Raw genomic sequence first — 15764 nt, forward strand, 5'->3', positions numbered from 1 at the left:
AAAGTCATCGGTCCTGAATTCAGTAGTTCTCGGTCGAGTGCGAGACTCATCGGTCCTAAGTCTGAATTCTCAGTTGGATGTAAAAATCTTCGGTCGGACCTCTTGGTCCTAGCTGAAAAGCCTCAGTCCTATGTTAGATTTCTCGGTTGGACCTCTCTCTCCTCAAGAACATCAAAATTGCAAGTTTTACAATTTTGATGGAGGTTTAGATTCTTTTATCCAAGGGTCTGGGTAGTTTCAGAAAGCTCACATTAACATTTAGAACATCATCCCAATGTATCTACCGACCGAGGTGATGATTAATTCATTCAAAACAATTTATGGCCAAAAATCGGGTTTTTGGTTTAAAAGTTGTTTTGAAGTAAAAAGGAATTTGTAAATAATTTCTTTATACTTCATATACTTGATTGATACCAAAATATGAACACTGGCTATTCATTTGGATCATTCAAGAACTCAAAATTTTCATTTATTTTGCTTTTGATCAAACATGATCTGGACTAATTAAATATGGTCCAAATAGTTGTCCAACATCATTAGAAACATGTTGGAAAGTTTTGTAAGTTGTTGTTCTTGAGGATTAGTTCAAGAAGAGCAAACCTGGTTTTTGAATTTTCAAAATTCAAATTTGGGTTTTCTGTTTAAGGTTGATTGATTGATTCTATCCTAAACAGGAAGCTTGAAAATGATCTTACGATGATTTCTAATCCTAAAATTCAACAATCAGACATTATACAAACTTGTGAAACTTGAAATATAAAATTTCAAATTGAAGTATGAATTAAAAGGTGATTGGAAACATACCAAGGATTGAAAACACATTCCTAAGAACTTAAGGAAGTTTTTGGGATGCCTGTATCCAAACTTTAAGGCCTTATGCAAAGATTTCGAAAAATCTAAAAGCTTGAAACATTAATGGCGGATTTCTGATTTTATTTGATTTGAAGCAGGAGATTGGATCTTTTGGCTTCATAATTGTTGGTTGGAGGAGTCAAGTGGACTTAATCAGCCAAAAGTCATTAATGGCATTTTGATTGTTCTTCATCTAACTTGCCGAAATAGGCATCATTCCTGTCTATAGATGTAGGGTGATCATTTCACCTTTCGAGTCAGCCGAAATTGTGGATTAACGACGGAGTTCCATCTTTGAAAAGTCAAATATGGTTGTCGTCCTTATCCCTCCAGCGTTCGCGATGAAGAAGATGGTCGCAGACGAAACAGTGTCATTTTGGGCGATGTTGGTGAACGTGAAGCGTTCCGTCAAGGCGCAGGTGGTCTGTCTGTGTTGGAGGAGACGTCGTTGGAGCGACCGTTTCGTGATCCACTGCTCAGCGTACGCGTCTTCTTCTTCTACAACGGGCGACGCAGACTACTTCTGGGCGTTTGATGACAATCCAGCGTCCATCAGATGGTCGCGACTTTGACTGTAACTATTCTTCCGAATTTCGGTTATACCCGACTGCATATTTAATTTTTTTATAAATTTTAAGAGTTTGTTTGAAATTTATTTTTATTTCACCCTTTTGGCTTTAATTATTTTCTTTTAAAATACACAATATATTAAAAATAAATATGACAAATATTTTGCTAATTTATTTTATTTTTATTTTTATTTTTATTTTTATTTTTATTTTTATGTTTTAGGGTTAAATAAATAAATTTTGGCCTAAATTATTTATTTTAATCCCTTAATTATTCTAAAATTATTTTAAGATAAAATGAGTAAAATATTTATTCCAAATAATTTTATTTTTTGTTTTGGTCATTTTCCTTAATTAATTATGTTTTAATTATCACAATAATTAATCTAACTAATATTTTTAATTAGGTTTTGGCCATGAAGTTAAATATTTTAATTTTATTTATTCAAAAACATATAAAAATACTTATTTTAATTTTATAAATTGGGTATATAGATGTATAGTTCTTACCGGTATAGTTACCCAAATATACATGTCTCTCATCGTAGACGCTTCAATCGAAACTTATCAACAACTATCAAATGACTCGAACATAATTTAATGATTCGTAAGAGGTGGATATTCATCCTAAGGTTTTGAGTTCGAGCCCGTCAGGCGACAAGTTTTACGCCTGGTTAAATGGATAAGTGTGTTTGCGGGTTACATACTTAATCCGTTGTCCCATGTTTTTTAAAAATTTAATGATTTTGAGTAAAGATGATGTTAGGATCTAGGTAGCCGCTGGAGGACCGGGGGTTGGACCGGTTAGCGGTTCTCACTCGAAGGGTGGTGGTTAATCCGGTTAGAGATTAACACCGGGGTTTCAATACTACACAACCTGTCACAAACCCTTGAACTAGGTTCAAGCGCGGAAGAGGTTTGCTTTCAGGTTGAAGCGGCACACTTGTATGATAGGCAGAATCGGTATTGTATAATGGAGATTTGAAATTTGATGGGTCGGCTTCGGTAATCTGGAAGTTCGGCTTGGATAGGGTTAAGTCGGTTATAGCGGTACGGATCGGTTAGATAATGAAACCGGCAGACAGTAAATAATAAGACAGATTTTATGGATGTTCGGAGATAAAACTCCTACGTCACCCCTTCCTCTCGAAACCGCGAGAAGGATATTCACTAAGGAATACAAGTACAATCCGATCGAGACTTATTTCCTGCTCGATAACACTCTTACAATTTACACCGAAATTGTAAAACACACTTTAACTTTAGCACTTAGGCTTTCTTAGAACAACACAGTCTTATCACTTGTAGAATAAATGCTCTTAGAGTTTCTCACTTGTCCCACTGTGTCGCGCTGTGTCCCACATTTACTCTTCTTCAACTGCCCCTTTTATAGGTGAAATATGTCAACGGTCATATTTCACTGCCTTGAATCTGATTGGCTGAGCAGAGGTGCATTGATTCAGTGTTTCAGAGATTCAGACATGCGGTCGTTTCCTCAGACCTGATGGTCAACCTCAGACTTGCAGTCTGTTCTTCGGGTATGTAAGACAGACCTGTTAGGTTTGTCTTTTACTCAATGTAGGCATTGTCTGTTGGACAGTTGTCTGTACTTGGAAGATCTTCTTTCTGACTTATCCCGAAGTGGAAAGATCTGGTAGTACTGTCTTCTGCAGCCTATAGTCTTTCCTCAGACTTGTATGGATATGGAAGTGTTCAGTCTGTTCCTTTGGTATCATTCTCACCAGATACCCGAATTGTCTTCTTGTACTGGTCGGCCATTTGTCTTAACCGAATGACTTTTGGTATGAGTGATGTAACCGGACTTCTTCCAGTTATTCCTCTGCCTTGTGACTGATCGGCTGTTTGATGTTTCCGGTTTTAAGCTTTGGCCGATCCTTTCTTTGTGCGGTCAAGTTCCAGGTATTCTTGGTCGATTTACTAGCTTGACCGGTTAGTTTTCTTTAGCCGGTTCTTTTGTTTATCCGGTCTGGTTCCTTGTTCCTGCATGGAAAGTTTATTTAAGTTAGGTTTATTTGAACCGGTCTGATTTTATCTAACAGATGATAATGGGGAAAATCGGATGAAAAATATATTTATCATACACGCTCTGTTTTACTTCAGATATTTTTTATTATCATTCCCGTCCCGTTTTGTTTCAGGAGAATCCCAACTTGACGTCGTTTATAGCATGTTCTCTAATATATATATATATAAACGGATTTTTTTTAATATAATATATATTGAAAATTCATATTTTTATAATGAAATAAATTAATGCTTTTTTTTATAAAATATACCGCAAAATAAATATATTTGTGATTGTTATTTTAATTGTGTTTATAGTGTTTGGGACAAATTTAGAATAAAATCGGGACAAAATCAGACGGATGACACAAATATCATCACTACCTTATTCGCATCCAACTACCAATCTAACCCAAAAAACTGTCTCTAACGGCACAAATCGATTCAAAATGAGGAAAAAAGTTATAATTTTCATTCCTAAATTTAAGTGATACTCTAGAAGGAACTCTAGATACCTGCATTTACCAACATTATAAAAATAGGTTAGTGGTCTATTCCACCAACTTATAACCCAAAAAACTGTCTCTAACGGCACAAATCGATTCAAAATGAGGAAAAAAGTTATAATTTTCATTCCTAAATTTAAGTGATACTCTAGAAGGAACTCTAGATACCTGCATTTACCAACATTATAAAAATAGGTTAGTGGTCTATTCCACCAACTTATAACATATACAACAAACATTTCTTATAATACAATTTTTTTTTTCACAAATATATATTCATAATATTCAGTTTGTTTTAATGCAACGTGTTTAATAAAATGAATAACTTAACATTTTATTTATTTATTTATTTTATACATATTTAATATTTAATATTTAATATTATATATATTTAGATAGTATTTAGATATATTGATCATAAAAAACATTATTAATAATAAATAATTTAATATTCAAATATATATTATTTCATTATATTATATATATATATATATATATAAATATGTATATATTTAATATTTTAATTTATTATAAAATAAAATAAAATGTATCAAAATAATTTGAAATTCTAATTGTTTTATAATGAGATTAATAATTTAAATATATATATTCTTTACATTTGTTAAAATTAAAATTAATTTTAAAAATAATTTGATTTTTAATAAAATTTTAATTTATATATAAATTTGCTTATAATATATTTTATTATGAATAATTATTTAAATAAAATTATTTAAAATAAAAAATCTTTTTAAGACAATGACTAATAATTTTATTATATTAAATATATTTTAATAATATATTATAAATAAAACCCTAATTATTAAGAGCACGTGTCAAAAAGTAACTTTGTTAATAAACCTAATAGTGAGGATATTATTGTGACTATCGTTCAATTTTCTGATGCTAAATATCAATAGCATTTGAATCCTTGCATATTTGTGAATGTTAATTACTTTCTTTCGTCACTCTCATCTTTGAGCTTCCTCTTTATAATTACGTCGAATCCATAGATAAGTCAGATAAAAACTATATATAGAATGGAATGGATGCTTCATTGATTGATTAATTAATAAGAGAAAGCAGATGGCCACATTTATCAAATAAACTGGCCTACAGACTTGAAAGGAACACAACATAACATAAACCTTAATTAAGCCACATATTACTAGCTAGCTAGAAGAAAACAAACCATTCATGCATGCATACATAGTGCAGGACTTGTCCTCTTAAGGCTTCAAATAGCAGATCTGATCCCTTCTGCTAGCTGCTGAGAAGACTCTTTAAAGGGATTCAGGAGTTTGACATCAGAATGACCTGCTGGGGTTGAGACGGGTTGTGGAAACTTGATCACAACAAGCTTCTCCATTGTATCTTTGTTTATCATCAAGACTTTTGTACCCAACGGAATTCGAATGATATCGCCCATCTTTAGACCCAAAGTCTCTCTTTTGCCCTGTAGAATCAAGTCTATAGTTGCTTTACCCTGAGCCACGAAGAAGAGGGCATCGGAATCCCAATGGCCTGGAGCTATCAAAGTGTTGGGATTGGCTTCGAGGATGGCCACGCCATGGTTAAAGAGGCCGGTGAGTATCTTTGACTTTTCCTCAAAGTTTTGAACAAGCTCAACTCTTTCATGCTCATCCGTCTCAAATCCATTCTTCAAAATTGAGCATCCTTGCATACATATGTATGCAGCCATGGCCGGTTTCGGAGCGAGGCAACTTATGCAGTAGTCCACCTCCATCTCAAGACCCCTATAATATTTTTTATTTATTAAAAAACTACTTTACAAATGTTTGTAACCTAATACCTAATCTAAACTATTATAACATTTAAATAACTAAATTTGTATTAAATAAAATACAAAATTATTAATGTTTTTAATATGACAAGTTAAAAAAAAATTCGCCAAACTTCTGGACTGCCTTGCATGCAGCATTGAGAATGGATATGTATCAACAAAATAAATAGAATTATTATCAAAGGTTTTAGCTCTGAAACAACAATTATAACTATATATGCATGATTAGCTATATATAAATGAGGCTTTTCTTTTGTAATGCGATAGGAGACTAGGATAATAACATTCTCCGGTACTTCATGAATTGATGAAATTTTGTTGAGAAATGAATTTGACACTTAAGCTTTAATTATTATTACTATTATTATTACTTTAAATATGGAAGGAGTTGAGAAACGAACACTGGATTGTCCAAATTTTTTACAATTTCGCAAGCAGAAATGCACTGATCGTAAGCATGATTCCCATGAACTAGATCAGTAGCTAGTACGAGGAAGGCGAAGAAGAAAAGAAAGGGAGATATGATCCTTGATTTTGCTGTCATTTTTGCAAATTGTGATTTAGGGTTAAGAGTGAGGTGTGAACATATATAATGATCTCTTCTTATATGTACGTGTATATATATATATATATATATATATACTAGTTGAATGAAGCCGCGTGAAACTCGTGTATTTCTTTTTTATAAATTTTCAGGATTTTTTTTTAGAAAGAGTAGTCCTTTATCACACAATGTGAAAAGACTCCACATTGTGGGGGCATGTATGAATATTATTCCATGTCTTTTGTATTTATGTGATTATTATTGTTTCAAATTATTTTTAATTTATTTTATTTTTAATTTTAAATAAAAATGTAAAATGAGATATATTCAACAAGGAAAGTGAAAATTAATGAAATTAAATATGTAGAGGTTAAAATAATAGGAGTTTAAACTTAATATAAAAAAATTATAAATAAAAATACATTTGAAAGGAATTAAATTATGGGAAAATATATAATATTTAAAAAAATTATAAATAAATAATCATTTTAAGTTTCTTTAGGCTGGGTCTTGTATTATATATTGAATTATTCAATTTTCATATACATTAAAAGAAAAAGAGAAAGAAGATTATGGAATTATTCAGTTAAAATTATTTAAATAATTCAATAGAAAAATAACATTTCAATTTTTCATATATCATATAATTCAATTAATTTAAACAATAATAATTCAAACAACACATGTGTTTTTTTCTCACTCTATAAAGACTGAATGATTATTATTCCTGTCTTTTATCTTTACGTGATTATTATGTACGGCCTGTTTCGCTTCTTTTATATTTTTTGGTGTAACTTCATATTAAAATTTCAAAAGAAATTAGCTCTTTTTTAATTAAATTATTAATATGAATATAAAAATAGATTTGTAAGATTATTTTGGAATTAAAGTAAAACTAGAATGATACATCAATTTTTATTTTTTTTTTTAATCAAAACAATTTCAGATGGAGTTGCATAGACATTTTGATCTTTTAAGTCAATTTTTATCACTGAATTACCTTGATGGGTTGACTTGCAAGACTATTGAAGTTATAACATAAGTGAATGTCAATATTTACAATTACTTTACTATTTTGTGTTACCGGTGAGAATCACATTTGATTCGGTGTTTAAACGTTTAACGTTTGCGTAATAAGTTGTTACAGTAATTTTACATAATAAGCTCACGTAAAAAATTATAGTCAAACACATTTTGCGTTTAAACTCAATTTTATCGCTACCTCCCCTTATCGTTTAAGCTACTAATCTCAACATTTTTATCTATCATCACTTTTAAATATTTTTTTATTGGGCTAATAAGAATAATATTCCTTATACATTCAACTAAGTTAATATCTCACTATACATGATATTGCTTTAAATTTGATCTTTATACATTTGTTTTTGTTTAAAATTGCTCCTTGTACATTTATTTTTTTGTTTAAAATTGTTTCTTATTATATTTATTTTTATTTGAAATAGTTTGAATCTTTCAAATAATACAAATGAAGAACATAACTCAAAGTATATAACAATTCTTATTTTATGGTCAAAATTTGAACACTCTTGATAACTAATTTCAAATCATTGATTGTTAAAGGTTTCAACAAAGTTTTGTTTCTTAGATTTGAATTATAACTTATTTTGACCAATAAATTAATTTTGTCTTAAAAAAATATTTATATTAATTATCCCTCTCAATTCATTCTCACTAAGAGTATAATCGACATTTTGTGTAAGTCATATCTAGCTGACCGATTCAACCATACTACAAATATTTTTATTATGATATCATATTTTATATCTCGTAATGTTTATCATAATATTTATATTTTAACTATATAACTATCGTACATATTTTTCTCCTTCATCATCATTCAACGTCAATATTCTTTATCGCTTAGATGATTTTAGAGGCACAACACAAACACATAATATCTAAATATAGATGAAATGAATTAGTAACAACTTTGTCGCCGTCTTAGTCTGTAACATCATTTTCTAAAAATATAACATAATAAATGCGTCATCGTTTAAGAATTGAGTTATATAAATCATCATCAAGACGAATGTGAAATTTTTTCTAGCAATAGAATTTAGAAAAATAAAAATGAATATATCACTCATAAGAGAAATTTGTGCATATAGATTTATAAGATTTTAAATGGTTTTAGATATTTATGGTGTAAATTCAAATTAATAGACATTGTTAGGTTCAATCTCGATTGGGTTCAATACATTGATACATATCACAATCTAACAACACTTTCTAAGATTTGCTAGTGTGATTTACATCTCATACCTAAGGAATCATATTAGACGTTCCCAATAGCACATGATTGAGAGAAATATGGTAATCGTATTCCCAATGAAAATTTGAGAAAAAAAACCATAGAGGTTAAAGCAATCGTATTCAAACCGAACTGGATAACTCACGAATGACCATCATTTTTGAGAGGTGTGGTCAAGAAGGTCATATGAGACGTAGTCAACGATTTCCTGAGCAAAATCGTTAGTAAGTTAGAAAAATGATGAATGTAATCATTTTTATGAATGATTAATTATTGTATTGTTATGGTTATAAGATATTTTAAATTTATTAGTATTTATCAATTATTTATTAGAATGCTAAAGGAATATTTATTATATTATATAAATAATAATTAAAATGTATATATATATATGTATATAAATAATTAAATAATTGAATTTATAAAATATAATAATTTAAAATATAATAATTTAAAATATATAATATAAATAATCAAATTTATAAAAATAAAAAATTAAAATATATATCAAAATAAAAATAATTTAATTTATACAAATAAAAATTTAAATATATCAAATTTATAAAAATAATAATTTAAATATATTTATATAATAATAATAATGAGTTTAAATATAATAAATAAATTGATTTAAAAAAATGAGTTAGAATAGTAAACTAGGTTAATTTGAGAATAATAAATAAATTAAGTTAATTTAAAAATTTAAACGCCAAATCAGGTCATTTTGGGAATTGGTTCCCGATCTCATCCAGATCCTATCTTAAAAACTATAAACCTAATTTAATATATAAAATTAGTAATATATTTATTTGTTCATTATATTTTATAAGAGTTTAAGTTTATTTCTTTATAATAATATAAATTTTTAATATATTATATTAAAAAATAAGTTTATATAAATTTGTTATATAATAATTTTATAAAGAATATGGTATAAAACGAATCGGACGGGAATGGCAATAAAAAGAATCCTCGAATTAAAAATAGAAGGGAGATGGGTAAATACATTCACCGCTAGGAACTGCTCCCGTTCTTATCCCTACCTGGAATTATATTCATATATTTTACCTATAATTAAAAAAAAGAAAAAAAAATGTTTTAACACTACTAATCTAAGGGGAGGTACTCATTGTTCAGTTCCGATGGGTTTAAATCATGTTTCTGATCATTTTAAGAAAATAATTATATATTCTAACATTTAATCTCAAACATAAAATATAAGTAATTTATTATTATTATTATTATTATTATTATTATTATTATTAAGTTTGTGTTATTTTAATAATCTTTAAATAACCTCTTGTCTTTTTACATGTTCCTTATAATTACATTAATTAAATTATTAAACAAAACATTAAAATTTATTATATATATATATTTAAATATATATTTATATAATTATTATTTTCTATAAACCTGATTTAAATCTGAATAGTTTCATTTTATCAAATAATTAAATTTTGTAATAAATTATTTAAATGACAATACCTAATTTTTATGTATTATATATTTGTTTCAACTAAAGTTAGTATAAATATCATTTTAAGTAAAAAATAAATGCATTAAAAAGATGGTATTGTTTATATAACAATTATTTAAATAACTTGACTTATTTAAAAAATAATAATTAGTAATAATTTTAAATAAATGTAAAATTTGTTTATAAAATAATAAAAATAAAAATAAATACGAATTTAGAATACAGAATAAAAAAAATTATGTAATCTTTAATTAACATGTTCCTATGTTTCTTTCTTACCAGGAGAGGTAAATAAATAAAAAAAAATATTTATTTACCATATTACCTTCTCGAAAGATTAACATGAAAATATGTTAATTTGGCAACATAAGATTTCATTAGGGAAAAAAGCAATGTAGGAGAGAATCTTTACTTTTTGCAATAGGATTATTATTTACTTTCTTTTGTCTTTAATTATGTGATTATTATTATTTAATTAGGGTCAGTTTGATCAAATTTTGTCTTAACATAATTAATAAATTGCTACAATAACATAAATAAAAAATGAATAACGTACTTGAACATCTTTAAACAATAAATATATCAAACTAAAATGAATACTATCAAACTTATATTAAATTTTAATGAATAAGATAAAAAAAATAAACTGAATCAAACTAACCATTACTTCATTTACAAATTATATTTTGATTTATTTTAACATCTATAAGGAAAAAAAACCACATCAAAAGATCTCTGAACACTTAAAATTAGGAAAAATTTTATAAATTTTAAAATATTAAAACATTTTTTTATTAAACTTGACTCATGAATATTAGAGGTGATTTCACTTTTTATAAATGTAATAAAAATCAATGGTAATATAAAAATAATTGGGGGCTGATATTTGATTTGTTTTTTCAAAGCTACATTTAAAATATTTATTGTTAATTTATATAATATGGATATTAGTTTGTTCAAATAGCCCCATTTAATTGTTTCATGAGAGAGTTGTATTTTTTTTATTTTTGTGATTTATTTTTCTTTGTTTAGCGTAGTTGTTGATATATTTGTGTCATTTGTCTCTAATATTAATAAATTCAATTAACATATATACAGGCACATATTATTTTGGTAAGATTTGACTCATAACCTAAATAATATTTAAAGTTTGTATCTTGAACCATTAGACTATAATTAATTAATCTTTATATTTTATAAAAATAAATTTATTTTTATAATAATATGTAATTTTTAATATATTACAATATATTATATAAAAAAAATCTTTTGTATAATTTTAGGAATCATCACATTTTACATTTGTAATCAATTAAAACAAAACTAATAAAGTTTTATAAATTATCTTTATGGATGAAAGTTATTTATAGGATCCAAGTTTACACATAAAGAATGAATAATTAATGGCTGATTTCTTCAAACAAAAACAAAATTTATCATTTTAAAGTTTTTAATAGATATAAATGAAGCCTCTTCCTCATCTCCTCTTTTCTTCTTCTTCAAGTCTTTGATAAGATATTTTAAAATAAAATTCTCTTGAGAAATTTAATTAATTATATTTAATTGAATTATGTTCTTTCATTCTAATTTGTCTAAGATCTTCTCTAGTCTCATAAATATAAATTTGGAAATCTTCATAAATATAAATTTGGAAATCTTCTTAAGTTTTGAATAATCAATAATGATGTATTCAAAATTTAAAATTGATTTAAAAAAATGATTTAAAGAATAAACGTAGCAGTCTAACTATTTTAAATTAATTTCTATTAAACGTAGAAGATAATGATTTTTTTTATAAAAATATTTAAAAGGTATTAATATATAAATAAAATAAAAAATTATAACTTAAAATATAAGGTATTTTAATATTTTGATAAACCAATTGAGTGATACGGTGGTTGAAATGAGAAATGAAATGATATTTGATTAGTTTGGGTTATTAAAAAAACTCAAATTGAAGAAGGCCTAAGAGTGAGATGTAGGGCTGCAAATGAGTAAGTCCCTCGTGAGTTGTTCGCGAGCCGCTCGATTAAAGCACAACTTGAGCTTGACTTTGACCGAGTTCGAGTCGAGCTTAAACCGACTCGTTTAATATTCGAGTTAAGCTCAAACTCATATATTATTTGTTCGATGACTTATCAAGCTTTTTTGAGCCTGATAAATACTAAAACTTAAAATAAATATTTTTGTATTCTCCCTCTTCAAAATATATGTATGTTAGGACTACAGTCCACATTATTATATTTTATTGCCTAAAAGTTAATATTCCATAAAATATTATCATATTTGACATTAGTCTTTCTCTTCACTATTTCTCTCATTTATTTATAAAAGTTTTCATTTCTTCATATTATTTCTTACTTACATCATTTCTCTCACTCATTCACAAATGATTTTTTTATATTATCTCTAACTTACACTATTTTTCTCACTCGTTTACAATAGATTCTTTAATTTCTTCATATTATCTCTCATTTATTCACCAATATAGTATTCTCTTTAATTGTTATTGTTTTTAAATAACTCTAATAATTTTTGTTTTAAGAAAAATCGAAGACAAAGGAAAAAACTTTTTATGTAATGTTTTTAAATTTTGAATAATTATTATGTTTTTATATTTTCATTTTAAAATATCATATTTTAAAGGTTGAATATGCAGGTAAGTTTGATATTTCATTTAAAAAAAATTGATTTAAATTCGAGCTTGAAAATTTAACTTTTGTTAAAGTTTTTGAGTTAAGCCGAATTTGTAGGTAATAGTCGAGTCGAGCTCGAGCTTATAATTTCGTTCGAACTCGAGTTCAAGTCAAGCTCGAACTTATAATCTTGTTCTAACTCGAGTTCGAGTCGAGCTAATAAATATTTAAGGTTCGAGCTCAAATAATCTTGGACTGAACTTATTTGTGACCCAGATTTTATACATTATAGATATATTAATACATTAATATTGCAAACTAATGAATCTGAATAAAAAAATTTAAATAAAAGAAATAGAAAACCGGGAGTACTGCATAATTGAAAACCATGTGCTATGCTAGCCAACAAAAAAAAAAAGAAACAAAACATTGGGTCTTTACCGTACATATATATGCATGATTATTATTCTCTGTATTTTGTTTTACTCAATTATTTTTACTAAAGGTTAGTTTGATTCAAGTTGTACGTCTTATTAAACTGTTCATATACATTAATTATCCATAAAGATAAAGACAGCTTGTTAATATTTAATATATTCTAAATTATATATATTATAAAATAGTTTATATATTATAAAATGATAATTCATAATATTTGACTTTCACTTGAATTTTTATTTTTTCTATTATTTTATTATTATTTGTTGATAACTTTTTAAAATTTATTAAGTGATATATATATTTAAAAATTAATAATGTTGAGAGAAAGCTGCATTGCGTGTAAGAGAAAAAAAAAGAAGAAGTTGCAATCAGGTTAGTGTGAGCCACCCAATATTTTGGTACGATTATGAGAAATAGTTATAGGTTAAATTGATTTTTTTTTTAATAGTGACTCCAGTATATTAATTTGATGATTTTTATATTTTTATATACTTATTTGAATAGTTTAAATACAACCAATAAAAAAATTAAAGACATGAAAATAATAATAATACAAAATGTTACCCAATACATTTTATGGAGTTGATAAATTTTGGAGGGGGACAATCCATTTATCAACCAACTTTTAGAACAAATGTCAGAAAACGATGTAATAATAACATTATAAATGATACGAAGAACAAATGTCAGAAAATGTCGTAATAATAACATTATAAATGATACGAATATAATGACTACGATCAATTAAAATTCATCAGATTCTTACCGTTGGATAGTCCAAAAAAATAATTTATATTGTTACTAAATATGTATTTTTGTCCTACAAGACGTATTAATTCAAACTTTTCAACAATTACATAAGAACTCGTTCACCATTTAATAAATTTTGTTGTATGACTAATATATATTCTTTTGTGAAACTAGTACACTCTAGTTGAAGAAAAAATATTAAATTTTTAATGGTAGTTGTCGTCCGATATATATTTGCGATGATTTTGACCCTTTATGAGATTTTATTTTAAAAAATCGGTGGAGTTGGTTAGAGATATAATTGTTCTTCTCGAGTACCCACGAGCTCGATAACATATTTGATAATGTGTTTGTATTTGTTTTCCTTCATATTATCACGTTTTGTGACTTTTATTTATTGTTTAAATAATTTATAATTTTTAATATATATATATATATATATAAATCATTTAAATTAATATTATTTATTATTAATACAAAACTTATATTATTATAAATTGTGTATATATTAATTAATTTATTAAATATATATATACTTTTAAAAATTTAAAGTGAGAAAAAAATCATGATTATTGATAATTTTGAAGATGTGATCATTAATTTTGGTAAAAAAAACTTAAAAAGTATTAATATATAAATAAAAAATAAAAAATTAAAATTAAAATTATTTTAATATTTTGATTAATGAAATAAGTGATATAATTGTTTAAAAGTAATTATTAAGAAATTGATTTTGTTTGAAATATTTTAAAACACATGCAGAACAAGGTCATAATGTGCTCATGCTTGATATATCGATCCTGGATGGACTTATGGGCTGAGGTGGGCTTAAGCCGAAACCAGATTCTAGCCAAGATCTTAAGAAGAGAAATCACTGAATTCCGACATAGAATAATTAAAGTTTGAGGGACAGAGAGAAAAATAATCAATATTTGAGTGAGATGAGATAGAAAGAGAGGACTTGTTTGATTTATTTATTTATTTTTAATTGGGTTTGATAAAATAATTATATAATTTAATTGTAAAAAAGTTAGTTTCTTAAAAATTGATTGATTATTCTACCCTTTAAATATATTACATGTAGAGCATATATATTAAATGAAATGTACTTTATTATTTTATGAACAAAGTAATAATGAAATATATGAAGTAAAATATGAAAAAATATTAAATTTAGATAAAAATTTCAAAAAAAACCTATTATCAAACAAGCTCTATGATATTAAATTATTATTATTATTATTGATATTTTTTTTTGTTAAAGTTTATTTGATTATGATTATTTAGATGATAGTTATTTTTTAGAATTTTTGTGTGATAGAATTATTTAAGTGTTTTTATAATTTATAGGTATTTTTATCTCTCATATTGTGTTTATTTATTTTATCTTTAAATAATATTTTACAATATATAATTATTTGTTTAAAATAATTAACTCTATGATATTATAGTTCAAATATTTTAATAATAATAATAATAATAATAATAATAATAATAATAATAATAATAATAATAATAATAATAATAATATCAATTCCAAATTTGTTTTGAAAGACTTTATCTATCAAATAATTATCAAAATTATAATTCATTTATTGGCAACGAAGATCTCCTACGTTTTTCAATTTAGATCTCTCAAAAAATCATTCAATACTAAAAATATTCTACACAAGATTCTAAAACTTATACCCGACTAAAAACAACAATAATAAGTTAGAAGCATTAACCATGGATCCCTAAAATAATAATTATTATTATTTGTTTAATCATGGTAGATATGTATGTGTTCATGTCTATGAACAAATAAAAAAAATATTTTTATTTTTTATTTTATTTTCTTTTACGTTTCAAATTTGATGATACCTTTAATTTTTTTTAAAAAAAT

Source organism: Impatiens glandulifera, chromosome 1, assembly GCF_907164915.1.
Source record: "Impatiens glandulifera chromosome 1, dImpGla2.1, whole genome shotgun sequence".
NCBI classification, from domain to species: domain Eukaryota; kingdom Viridiplantae; phylum Streptophyta; class Magnoliopsida; order Ericales; family Balsaminaceae; genus Impatiens; species Impatiens glandulifera.